Source organism: Pantherophis guttatus, chromosome 1, assembly GCF_059756535.1.
Source record: "Pantherophis guttatus breed Tessera chromosome 1, ASM5975653v1, whole genome shotgun sequence".
Lineage (NCBI taxonomy): Eukaryota > Metazoa > Chordata > Lepidosauria > Squamata > Colubridae > Pantherophis > Pantherophis guttatus.
In genome coordinates this window covers 68,030,519-68,043,122 of record NC_142063.1, presented here as the reverse complement: position 1 = coordinate 68,043,122, position 12,604 = coordinate 68,030,519, and the positions used below count along the sequence as shown (strand labels likewise).

The following is a 12,604-nucleotide window of genomic DNA, read 5'->3' as shown; positions in this document are numbered from 1 at the left end:
ATTTATTCTAATCCATAGGCATCATTGGTCTGAATTAGTTTGATAACTATTCTGTGATGGATTTTACAGAATATGGATATAATTTTGAATGCAATCTGGAAAACTTGCAGAACTATAAAGTTGAAAGGGACCATAAAGAGTCACTAAAGAATCTTTGACAGATGAGAGTCTGGCCTTTGTTTGAGGCCTCTGGCAGAGGAAAGTTGCCACTGAGTTCTTGTTTCACTGACTGACAGCTCAAAGAGTCAGAAAGTTCCTTCTGATGTCTCATCTAAACCTTGCAATTTGGTTCTGCTTGTAATTTTAATTCATTGGTTCTGGTCCAGCCCTGCAAGGCAATAGAAAATAAGTCCACTTCCTTCTTTGTGAGACAGAATGACTTATAGCAAACAATTTGACTGATATTTTATGGCAAATATTTGGCCACTAGCAAAATATTGCAGCTAGGCTGTTAACTGACGCTGGCATTATCATCATTATTTTTAATCATTAACAATGCAGTAAAATATGACACCAACATCCATGCACAGTTGAACTGGTTGACCTATATTTTGTGCCAAGAAATCTTGTTTGCTGTTAAATTCACGAGAAAATGGATAAAATCTCCTAATCTACTGCAGCTCTGCTGCTTTGAAATTCTTATTTCTTGAGACTGTACTTTTTACATATCTCATAAAATGAAGTGTGATCCATGAAAGCTTATGTAATAATAATCATAATGGTGCCAAAAGACTTTGTTATTTTTTTCTCCCAAAACTGGTCTATCTCTATTTGAAATAATTCCTATTTTTGGTATATTTAGTATATTTTCAATCAAGTCCAAAGCATTTGCTGATATCAGTCTGTGCAAGTCAGGGATAGAAAAGACTTCTGTATGATATACCTCCAGTGATGGGACACCCAGTGAGATTGGCATGTGCTGTCCATTCTTGCAGACTATTTGATCTATATTATGTTTCTAATTTGCCATATACGAATTTGATTTGTATTTTCATTTTGTATTGTTCTGAGAGCAATTTGCTGCAGGGTGTCTAGTACATATTAACAGTAAAGAAATGAATGAATGAATGTATAAAGGATCTTCTTACCCTAAAATAATTTAAAGCATCTTTTTTCCTGCTACAACCCAGTCTCCAGATGCGTAATCTATTTCAAATTACAGTGCAATTCTGCTGGATGGACTAATTGGAATTAACGAGCCCATCCGGAGGATGCCAAATTGAAAATGTGATAGAAAAGTATTTGAAAGGCCCAGATCAGACTTGTTAGTTTTTCTTATATTTGTTTTCAATGTCTTTTTTTAAAATACAAATAGTTTGTTTTTAAAAAGGAAAAAAAAAAAGAAAGAAAATGTGATAGAAAATTATTTGAAAGGCCCAGATCAGACTTAGATGAAATATTATATTAAATAGGGGCAACTGATAATCCGATCTTTACTTCTAGTAAGTATACAGGTAGTCCTTGACTTACAACACTTCATTTAGTGACTGTTCAAAGTTACAACAGCACTGAGAAAAGTGACTTATAACCATTTTTCACAATTCAGATGCTTGGCAAACGACTTATATTTTATGATGGTTGCAGTGTTCCAGCGTTATGCGATCACTTTTTGGGATCTTCTGACAAGCAGTCAATGGGGAAGCAGATTCACTTAAGATTCAGTTGAGGTTTTGCATGGGAAGATCTGGACACTGCATACCCTGAAAACATCTCTCCATCTCAGAGAGTTCTCAGTCTCAGAATCTGCATGCTTATTTCAAGGAGGGGGAGGGCACAAAAAAGGGTCATTTATATTTACCAAATAAATGGAACATCATTTCTCCCATGGGACGCATTTCTCTGATTCTGCCTTTTAAGATAAAGGTAAAGGTTCCCCTCACACATTTGTGCTAGTTGTTCCCGACTCTAGGGAACGTGCTCATCTCCGTTTCAAAGCCAACTCTAGGTACTCATCTCCGTTTCAAAGCCGAAGAGCCGAAGACGTCTCTGTGGTCATGTGGCCGGCATGACTGAATGCCAAAGGCTCACAGAACACTGTTATCTTCCCACCAAAGGTTATTTTTGTACTTGCATTTTTTACGTGCTTTTGAACTGCTAGGTTGGCAGAAGCTGGGACAAGTAATGGGAACTCACCCTGTTACGTGGCACTAGGGATTCGAACCGCTGAACTGCCGACCTTTCAATCGACAAGCTCAGCGTCTTAGCCACTGAGCCACCGCGTCCCTTTGATCCTGCCTTTTAGGAAAGCTCTAAAAAAAATGGTTTGCCCCGGGGCAAGGTCATTTGTAAACCCACACTAGCTATGTGATCTTTTCATCTTTTCATCCTTGTTATTCTTCAACAACTAGTATTGTTATTTCATTATTTTTTGATTTCTTTTTTTCTTTTCATTTGACAATTTTTACTATGTTACCTCAACTTGCTCTTGTGATTACAACAAGCAGCTTCTAAATACATGTTTGTTTGTTTGTTTGTTTGCATAATTTGAGACTAAATACCAGGAGATATATTTTGCATTTAGCCAGAATGACTTCTTAACTAAAAAAGCTGGGGAAGACCTCTGCTGGCAAACTTGCAGAGCTGCTATCCTTGAGAGCAAAGATCTTCAAATAAAACTGATCGATGATCTGGTTCTGTATTTTCAGTATCATTAAACACTAAAAGAATGCCTTCATTTTACACTTAAATTCAAAAACAATAATGCGTAAGGCCTAATTGCATCTCAATGGGATTAAACATTAATTGCTTTATTTTTAATACTCATACTGCTTGAGCAAATGAGGGCGAAGCCTCATTATCACATGCAAGGACTGTTGTAGCTTTGGGATTGTTTGAAACTTGATATGTCCAACTCTGCCTGTATTCAGTTCCAGATAACACCTTGGTGTCAAAGCCTTTGTATTATAGATGTGCAACAGAAAAAAAAGCAGAATAAGATAAAATGCTTCGGAGGTATTGAAATTCTACCCAATAGACACAATTCCTATTTTTCTTTTTTCTTTTCTTCATAGCCACAATATCCTTTCTTCCACAAACGAAGCATCTCTTCTCTTTGAGGAAACTCACATGAAAGCATCCAGAGTATTGGGGTTTGATTAATTTAGAACTGCTCTCCCTAGTTCATACTGATTCAAAGACATCCATAGAATTCAGCAATTTAATCAAGATGAAATAAGTGTTCCAAAATTATCATACCAACGTATGTTCATCCAGCATCATGATACATATACAGAAAGAATGGAGTTTTCATTATAACGGCATATTTATTTTGAAATTTGCTCCTTGTGCCCCAATGCCTCTTTTAACATCCCTTTAACTGGTAGAAAGAGACCCCGGAATCTGTTTCTAAATACCAATTACCTCATGAAACTGCCTTTGTCTTATTCCCAGCCCAGAGCAGAGTCATTTTACTGTTTCAGTTTAAAGTCATATTTTTTTTCTCTTCTCCCCAAACTATTTCTAGTGGCCACTTTAAGGCACACCATGTTCCTTTCTGGGGTTTGGGCACTGTTCTCTAGTAACATTTTAACTTGGTTGCAGGATAAACCCTCTACTAATGTGTTCCAACCAAGGGTGAAATGCTCCCGGTTCGGACCGGATCAGGCGATCCGGTAGCGATTGTGGCAGTTGGTTCGGAGAACCGGTAGCGATGGTGGCGTGAGGCTCCGCCTACCCGCCCAGGTGTTGTTAGTTCCTGCTTTTAAAAGATTAAAAAAGGGTTCTGATGAATGTGCGCCACAGCTGTGATTGTCAGAGCCTCTTTTTTTTTACCTTTTAAAAGCATTTTTTTTACAATCTATTGTTGTAAAAAAAAAAGCTGATGATCACAGCTTTGATGTGCGATTGTCAGAGCCTTTTTTTACTTTTAAAAGCATTTTTTACAACCTATTCACCCAAATAGGTTGTAAAAAAATGCTTTTAAAAAGTTTTTTTTAAAGTTGGCCACGCCCACTCAGTCACATTAACACCCCCCCACCAAGCCACGCCCACAGAACGGGTAGTAACAAATTTTACATTTCACCACTGGTTCCAACTCTGCTTAACATCTGAGTTGGCCAAAACTAAAGGTACACTGAGACTATAGAAATGTGTCTATATCTAATAAAGGTTAAAACAATAGAAGCCAAACTTCTGATCTTTTAACGAGACATTTCTAACTGGGATCAAAATAGCTACACTTGCAGAATAATTTTTGCTCTACTACAACTAGAAGCATAATTTATATTTTATATATTAATTATATAAATAATATATAACATAAATTTATTATATATATATATATATATATATATATATATATATATATATATATAATATAAATATATATTATAAAATAATATATAATTTTATAATTTATATAATTTGATATCATTCAGGTATGTTGGATTACATCGTTCATTATTCCCAAACAATGAGTGTTGCATCCCTACAGATTTGGAGGCATAATGTCATACAGGTTAAAATATTCCAGCAATGCTTCAATATAACATACTAGACAAACATCCTCCACACTATCAGCCCAAATAAACTGACCCCAAGGGAAAAATCAGATGGATTACATTGGTGCTATTGTTCATGCTCATATAGGCTTTCCTTGGTCTGCCTATGGAAATCCAGCTGATTACAGCTGCATGTTAGGAAGCACTTCCTAACCAGAGCAGTTTGATAATGGAACTAATTACTTAAGGAGGAAGTAATATTCCTCCAACCTATTTGGAGAGCCAGTTTGGTGTAATAGTTAAGACATTGGGTTAGAAACTGGAAGATATGGTACAAAGCCATTTGGATGACCTTGGACCAGTCACTCTTTCTCAACCCTAGAAAGGAGGCAATGGCAAACCATTTCCAAAAACCAGGCAAAGAAAACTACAGGGCCCTGGTTCAGTCGGTCGCCAGAAGTCAAAACTGATTCAAAGGCAAAGAAAAGAAAAGAATTATTTGTTGGATATGTTCAGATAAAAATTAGCCTGACTTCTTTTAGGTTTTGGCTCATTTGAAATCCTGCACTGGATTCAATTGTCTCTAAACCTGTTGCAATTGTCTCTACGCCTGTTGCAAGCCCTGTGTTTCTACCCCGTGATTATATTCTTTAAATGTGCTGCAAAATAGAACAGCATGTTGCTAACTATTGTTCTATTTTCTGCTTAAGATCCAGGTCAGATGCATATAGTTTTAGATGAGAACTGTGCTGTGTCAGTGGGCAAAATGAAGTTTCACACATCTCCAAAAATGAAAGTAAAGCTCTCGAAGAACAGGACCATTCTGCTACACAACGGCAACTCAGCTTCATTTATTTCCTAAAACGATTCTGAAGAGAAATCAAATCCAACACAATGTGCTGAGGTATTATGCTTCCAAGTGGGCCGGTTCCAGATGGAGCATCCTCTCCATCATGTGCTAATGCTTCTGTCCTCAGGATGCCTTTTGGCACTGACAGCAGTTGGCGAAACAGGCGGGCATGCTGCTACAGCCCAGTTAGCGGCCTCAATAGAAAGAACCAGTGTAAACATTTTTGCAACTGACAGTTCGCTTGGAATGCATCAAATAGCCTGATGGATTTCCACCACTCGGCCTGCGCGTTTCCACTTGCCTCTCTATAGCCCTTTGTGCAGGTTAACCTCTCGCTGCTGCACTCTGGCGCTACCTGTGCCTCCGCGTGCAGAATCTGCCTTCTGGCGTTGGCTTCTGCAAAACTCAGCCTTTGTGATCTTTGCAGCAGGAATTCTCTTTTTTTACAGCTTGTCCCTGAGATTTATTTTGGCTTAGTGAGATGCTGGTGACATCTAGCAAAGTTCAGGGCATTGCCAGAAAGAAAGGTCGGTGGCTGTTTGTATTAAAATAACAACAGTAGTTCCCACTCTGCATGCCACACAACACCCTGTGAACCCTCCTCCAAAGGGTAAGGAAGGAGGGGCAGCTGCTTCCTCTCCCCTTTCACCTCTTGCCTCTGAAGTCATGGCATTCCCAGACTGCCCTCTGATTATAAGAAGCCAAGGCCATTTGGAGGCCTCTTTCTGGCTATCGAACAGGAAAAAAGAAAAAGAAAACCACCAACATGACCAGAACCAAAGGCCCTTTTCGCTTGCCTCTCCTTGTGAATGGTGGAAACAATACTGAGGTCAGGAAACTTTAAGATTATAAATCATTTCACTGCAGAGGACCTAAACTCAGCCTAAGCAATTTTAATCAGAAGTGGTTTTCCAGGCAGTGCATTATCATTGCATGTAAATATTGCTTTGTGCCTGGGACAGCCATGGCAAACTTTTTGGGCGTAGCAAAAATTTGGAAAGTGCCCAACTTGACCAAGCCGGCATGTCACAGACACACCCTTGAACACAAAAGAAACAATTCTCTATTTCCCCCTCCCCATCCCCCTCTCCTCCCCAGGCTTTGAACAGTACAATTCAGCAGCAGCACTAAGACTGGGCCTAGAGGCCCAGGCCTTGACTTCAGTCCTAGGACCACCACTGCCACTCCAAAAGGGCACCTCCCGCCAAAGTGTGTGAGCCTTGCAGAATGGTGCAATTGCCCCTGTGGCTCAATTTTCTCCAGCATGCCACTTACCTTCAGGCGATGTTCTCTTTCTGATAACAGGCATCTGTGGCTTACTCAAGATTGCTCTCTGTCACGTAAGGCGTTTGTTCTTGAAACAACTTTGGATTATGCTCTTCTGCCATCTCTGCAGCCTCTGAAAACCATGTAAAAGTAAAAGCGTGGCCCATTCTCATGTGAGATTTGGAAGCTGCAGAGACCATGTGAGAATAGGGTGTCTCTCATATGGCATTTGGACCCTCCAGAAGTCATGCCTGAGGTTGTGCTGTTTGTTGCCCAGCCTCTGGGCAGGGGCAAGAATGGGATGTGTTCTTGCATAACTTCTGCAGGAAATCATGCAAGAGTACACCCCATTCTTGTATGGCCTTCGCAGACTCCAAAAGACACGTGAAAGTGTGCCTCATTTTCATTTTCAGAGGCTCCAGAGGCCACTCAAGAGTACGGCCCTTTTACCCAACTTCTGGAGAGTCCAGAGATGACAGCACATCCTATTCTTCTGAGAGGCTTCTTCTGCAGCCTCTGAAAATCGTGTGAGAATGAGGTGTGTCCTTTGAGAATAGTTGAGTGTTGGTGAATGCTAGTGTGAATGCTGATGTGTAACATGTTCATGCCAAAATATCATGGCATGTCAGCTTTGAACAATACAATATGTCATAGGTTCGCCATCACAGGGTGACCAAGTCTGTTTTCCTCTGGTTCAGTCATTTGATCTTGACAAAATGGCATCTCCCCAAGACTCAAACCAGTACACTGTTCAATCTTTGAATGAAGTCTGCCAATCATTCATTGATTTGCTGTATGTACTTGTGCCATTTGGCATGGGCTTATTGGAGCCATCCCCCTTTCTTCCATATAACATACTTTTTGAAAATTTTAGAATTTTAAAGAATTTAAAATTCTTTAGAAAATTAAAGAGACCAGTATCATTAAAATATATGGAACCTTGTTTAGAGATAGTCCTCGCATTGCATCCATATATTCAGCAACTGTTGAAAGTTATGAGGGTGGTGAAAAAAATGGACTCACAATGGCTTCTCAAAGTTGTGACCATCACTGCATCTTCATAATCATCTGAACAAATTTTGGGTGCTTGGCAACCAACCTGCACTTAAAATAATCACTGAATCCTGTGGTCATCTTTTCTTGTACTGCACAAACTATCTCCATCTCTTCTCCCTTCTCTGCCTTTGGCTGCCCAGCACAAAAAAACAAAACAATGGTATTAAATTTTATGTGATTTTCACATACAAATGGATCACTAGCTAGAACACAACATTATCCCAGGTGTAATAATAATTGAAAAGAGAGGAGTAATCTTTGCAGAATTAGAAAAAAAATTATCAAATTCAGTGATTTTGTGATTTAAGATAAGGAGATTATGGAAAAGATTTTGTAAAGTTAATCCTGCAATTATTAGCATATTACAAATCAAACCATTTATAAAAGAACCAAATATGTGGCCGTGTCTACTGAGAATTTTCCAAAAAAACCCAAGAAGAACATTTTGCTGCAGATATATATTTAGGAGTTTACTTACATGATTTCTATCAGTAGGTTCTGGGCTGGAACTCAAATTTTTATAGAACAAAGAAAAAAATGAGATTCTTTTTCAGTTCCGTTAAACTCATTCAATTTAGTCACCTCCCTACTCCACACTGAATCTAAGTGATTAATTATGTACCTCAAATTGTTTTTGATTCGTAGCAACCACATAGATAGCTCTTCTCCATGGCTCTGAGTGGCTCAAATTAAAACAAGACAAAGTAATAAAAATGCAACCGTGTTTGTCCTTTGGTGAATAAAAACAAATAATAACAATAATTGTAAACATTCATCTGAAAATTTATCAGCCGAACAGCATGTTCTAGAGAAGACATTCTCACATGTACTTTTGATGAAACTTCAAGCATAGTTTCCTAAGAGTACGTTGTAATGGATATAGAATGTTTAATATGCATAGGATTGCACTGCTTTTGTCTTGCAATATTCAGGATATTGGGAGTAAACAGATAAGGAGTAATGCTGCATTTCATTAATGCTCAACATTTTGGGCCTAGGATGGACAACTTGCAACACAAGGCCTTCCGCACTGTATTTATGATATCTCAGTAGGCTGTGATTTTGCCACAAACTCAGCAGCAAAGAGGTTGAATTTCAACAGTGTGTGACTGATTTTTTTCAAATGATAGTTGTGGGTAAAAGATGGGAATGGTAGCAGTTTGCCTTCAGAGGCTTCTTATTCCCATTCTTTTCTACAGCATTTTTAAAGAGCAAAATGTTTTGAACATGCCCTGGCTGCGGCCATATATATATATTGTATTAATAAATAAAACCACAATTAGTTTTCTTATGGCTGGGTTTATACCAGTAAACCCTGCTCTCATGTACTTGATTTGAAGTTGGTCTACTTATGAAGTTTACTCAGGGATTTTTTCCCCCCATGAGCAGTTTATAGTATATTCTGGAATCATGATTATGACAAAATAACAGTGATGAAGATAGGCCATGAATGAAGATAGCAATGAAGATAAGCTATTGTCATTTCTGTGATAGCTCGGTAATGCTATAAAGATGCTATAAATTACTAATGGAGAAATTGCTAGCGTTTAAGGCAGCCAACTGGATTCTGTAACTCTGAAAGATGTGCGTGTTGATCCTTGGGTCTTTGTTGTTGTCCTTTGAAATAGGAGATTGATCTGTGTATTGTTATAACTTATTTTACATGCAATATTGTAGGCATCTAAGAGGGTGAGGGTGGGGATGGGCAGCAAGTACCACACAGTTTTAATGTTTGGCATCATCTCAGTTGGATACAGGTACTTATGTATCCTCTGGCTTTATCAGTAACTAAATTAGTGGCTATTACAAGTTGAGCGGCTAACACATGTGAACAGCTGGTTGATATGAATATATAACGTGTCTTTTTCTAAAAAACAATCCTAGAGTCACTCTAAGAATTTGATTAATTCTTAAAAATTCAAATGGTATGTCAGTGGAAAAGCTTGCCTCCTGGAGTTGTGGGTGCTCCATCATTGAAGGTTTTCAAAAATAGACGGGAATAGTGCAAGCCTCCTGCCTTGAGTAGAGGGTTGAACTAGAAGACCTCTAAGATCCCTTCCAGCCTTATGATTCAATATTCTAATTGAATTAGAAGAAACTTTTAAAATTGAGGAAATTCTGGTGGAGCCTGGTGAGATCTAAGGAGGATGTCTTTGGAAACATGTGTGCTTGCAGGCACCAGCATACCTAGCCAGGGCTATGAGTATGTGAAATATAAATCTAGTCAATATGACAAGGAAAAATACATTACAGGGGACTTCTGTTACTGAAAGTTTCTTTTGGTGGAATTCTGGGGGGAAGGGCAGCAAGTTAATATTTAATCAGTATCAGGTTACCTTAACTTAAATAGTTCCCTGTATGACAGAGAAAACAGGGAAATATGTGGATTGTTCACTTTTTTTCTCTCTGACTCTTCATGGTTCTATTTGAATTATATGTTAATATTTTATATGTTCATACAAGTCTGAGAAGTGATAGGACAGAGGCATATAGGAATAGTAAATGAATTGATTCACAAGCCAGATTTACCCTGCAAGCTATGGTACTTTCTAACCACCAAAACTTGTGCAATTCATTCATCCTTTCTCTCTCACCTCTCCTATAAAAGGTTCGTTAAGAAGGTCGGACTTTTCAGTCTCCCAGCCATCAGGACATGCTGCAACAGAGTGCAAAGCAGAACCAACACCGTGAACGAGCAAGGTGTCAGATTGCCTTTGCAAGCTGGCCTCATTTTCCACATACTTGTACCATTGTCTTTTGAGGGGAGAATTGTTGACTTTCTCCTTGGTCTTAATATGCTGTGGCTTGTCCCAGCTGATGAAAGCAAAAGCAGGAGCAGGACAATTCCAAAGGCTTTGACAATCAGGAATGGGTGATTTTAAGCCACAAAATACACATTAGCCAGGTCTTGGTATTGGCTAGGAACTAGGAAGCAAAAAAAAAAATCTGCTGAAAAATAGAGACAAGTTTCTTTTCTCTCCTCCTGTCCTCTCTTCTTTGTGTCCTATGTTGTGCTAGAACCAGAGTGAGCAAAATAAGTGGCAAAAAGTCAAAGAAAGACATTTTTCCCTTTTGAGGCTTCTAGTGCATCTATAGAAAAATATTCTTTATAATAAGTAAGATGTGATTTCTGGAGTAAGCATAACAATTGAACAATTTGATAGCTGTCAAAGCTCTTGGATGTTTTTTCCTAGGTCTGCAGCCTCCAATATTCTAGTTAGAAAGTTCCATAGACTAAATGTGTAACTTTATACTTTCTTCCTCTGAAGGATTACCACATTATAAGTTTTCCTCATTTAGCAAACACAATTGGGACTACAACTTGGTCATCAATGAAGCAGTCACTAAGTGAAGCATCACAATTTTATTATCGTAGTTTAGTTTTCCTCTGTTTCATAGACCTACAAAGGTTGTAACTACAAATGGTGGCTAAATGAGGCAGTTGCTAAATGAGGGCACCCTTATCATGTGGCTCTTTCTGTTAATGAATATGAAATACATAAAGTAGGCTTTGCTTGCTATCAGTATCAATATATTGGGCTGCAGAAATCCCAAAATTGGAATTTGAGTTTGTGTAAAGGCTTTATGATACAAGAGAAGCTGCTTGATTAAAAGCCACATTTGCTAATTTGCGGATAACTGGGCAATCTCCTGCAATTTTCCACAGGTTAAGGACATAAGTAGATCCAAGAAATTGGCAAAAATGGCTTCTGCAATAATCTAATGATTCAATCCATTTACATCAGACTAATGATGCTGCTAATTGTTTTGCTGGTTATCGGAAAAGCTGTCTTGGCTAGATTCAAACATTTCTTCCTGTTCCCTTCCCTTAGGCCTGGCCTTTCCTTTCCATGTGACATCTTTTAGATCACCTCCTTTGTTCTCCATAATGCATAGAAAAATTACATATTATTGTTGGAAAGTTCCATTTGGAATTCTGCTGCTTTACTGCCTACTCAGTTTTCTCTGGATAAAAGTTATGCCCAGGTCCTTTTATCAGATGGGCAGCCAACTAAACATAAGACTTTATGCAGGAAAGCATAAGTAAAATTCGAATCACTCTCTGTCAAAATGCCAATGATGAAAGATTTTTCGTTTTGATAATTTTTCTGTTTTCCAATTGTATATGGGAACATATGTGTGTATAATATGTCCATAAACCAGGAATATATAACCTGATTTGAATAAATTCTCCAGTAAGAATAAATTAGGAGAAGAGATTGTGGGCATTATGATCCAAAACATCTGCAAGACAGCAGGTTGCCTAACCCAACTTAAAATAACATTTTCTCATTGCTGTGTTCTTTTTGAATTAAAATTAAAATTAGAAGAAGAGTTAGGGAGGATAACGGGGTTTGAAGTAGTTAAAAAGGTTAAGTATCTAGGAGTATATATTGCAGCCTCAAATACGAAATTGTATAAAAACAATTATGAAATTCTTTGGCAAAAAGTACAGAAAGAAATGGAAAAATGGAAAAAGTTACAACTACCACTACTGGGAAGAATAGCAGCAATAAAAATGAATGTATTACCTAAGTTTTTATTTTTGTTTCAAATGATACCAGTGCTTAAAAAAGATGGAAATCTGATGGAATGGCAGAAAGGGGTTAATACTTTTATTTGGGCTGGGAAGAAACCAAGAGTGAAACTGAAAATTATACAGGATATACGTGAGAGAGGAGGTCTTAAAATGCCTAATTTAAGATTGTATTATGAAGCTGCAGCTTTATCACAAATTAGTGACTGGTTTAACTTAACTGAAGAAAAAATGTTAAATATAGAAGGTTATGATTTGTTATATGGATGGCATGCTTAGTTGTTGTATGAAAAAAAAGTTGATAAAGTGTTTAAGGGTCATATACTTAGAAATGCATTGTTGAGGGTGTGGAAAAAGTACCAATATAAGATGAATTACAAGATACCTATATGGGCAAACCCCAGACATGTAATAGAAAATATAAGTACAGAGCAAAGAATAGAGTGATTACTTATA

At 37.9% G+C, this 12,604-nt stretch overlaps 1 long non-coding RNA gene across 1 annotated transcript; it reads left to right on the top strand.

The window, feature by feature from the left end:
* Positions 1-5,956: 5,956 nt before the first annotated feature.
* LOC148116437 (uncharacterized) lies at positions 5,957-12,061 on the top strand. The gene is made up of 2 exons (XR_015729379.1): positions 5,957-6,118; positions 10,220-12,061. It is a non-coding gene; the product is annotated as an uncharacterized LOC148116437 (long non-coding RNA).
* Positions 12,062-12,604: the final 543 nt, after the last annotated feature.